We start from the raw sequence: 1,221 nt of genomic DNA, 5'->3' as shown, positions 1-1,221 counted from the left end.
TATATATATGTATATATATATATATATATGCATATGTATTCAGATCTGTACACATGTTTTATATCAATCTGTTCTTCAGGTTCAAAATATATATACACACGCACTTGCATGTGTATATATATATACGCACTCAAGTATATATGTAATAAACACAAACTCTGTGTTTCACACTCACAAACACAAACACACACACGCACACAAGGCATACACACACACACACACATATATGTACCTACGTGCACACATGGGTTCATAAGTTTGTCAATGTTTGTTATGAATGAACGGTAGCGATGGCTACAGAAGAATAACAGCACCAGTATAAACACACACACACGTAAGCACAGGCACACACACACACACACACACACACACACACACGCATGTAGGCACGCACGAACACACACACATCTTGCTCAACGTCTTCCATATCCAAACTATAGTAAATTCTGTTTATAGATAACGGTTGAACTCATCTAGCAGCCCAGTCGCTGTTTGTTCATGCTATTACCAGAATATTCGCCAGTACAAAGTCCACAACACCAATATCTTCCTGGTGAAATTCTAATACGTTTTCCAATGCTCTGATATAACTGTTGCTTTGAGATAACATTTGCCCTCACATTGTCAATAATTTTCTTGATTATTTCTCAAATTCTTCCTCTTAACAAGGAAAACATATTTTCCAACTACTTCAATGCATACACAAAGTACCACGAAGAGAACAGATAAACGTACACGCGAATACACATGCGCGAATACACACACACACACACACATACGCTGACATATATATATACACATGTAGACACATGGATATTAAAACACTCTCTCTGTCCTTCTCTCTCTCTCCCTCTGATGCTATTCTCTCCCTCCCTCATTATACACACACACACAAATATATGTATGTATGTAAATATATATATGCACATGCATACATATATACAAATATACATACAAACATACATATACACACATTTATACATACATATATACACATACAAAAGAAGCTGAGTCTCCCTCCTTCGATAATTCTTTATAAATAAGTATATGCATACATGTCGTGTGTATATTTGTCTGTGTGTATGTGTGTGTGTATATATATATATATACATATATATATATATACACATATACACATACACTCACACACGCACGCACACACACGCACACACACTCACACACACACATATATATATATATATTCAGATATGTATATATATA

The sequence above is a fragment of the Octopus bimaculoides genome, chromosome 12 (assembly GCF_001194135.2).
Source record: "Octopus bimaculoides isolate UCB-OBI-ISO-001 chromosome 12, ASM119413v2, whole genome shotgun sequence".
Lineage (NCBI taxonomy): Eukaryota > Metazoa > Mollusca > Cephalopoda > Octopoda > Octopodidae > Octopus > Octopus bimaculoides.
This window is presented reverse-complemented; position numbering follows the sequence as displayed.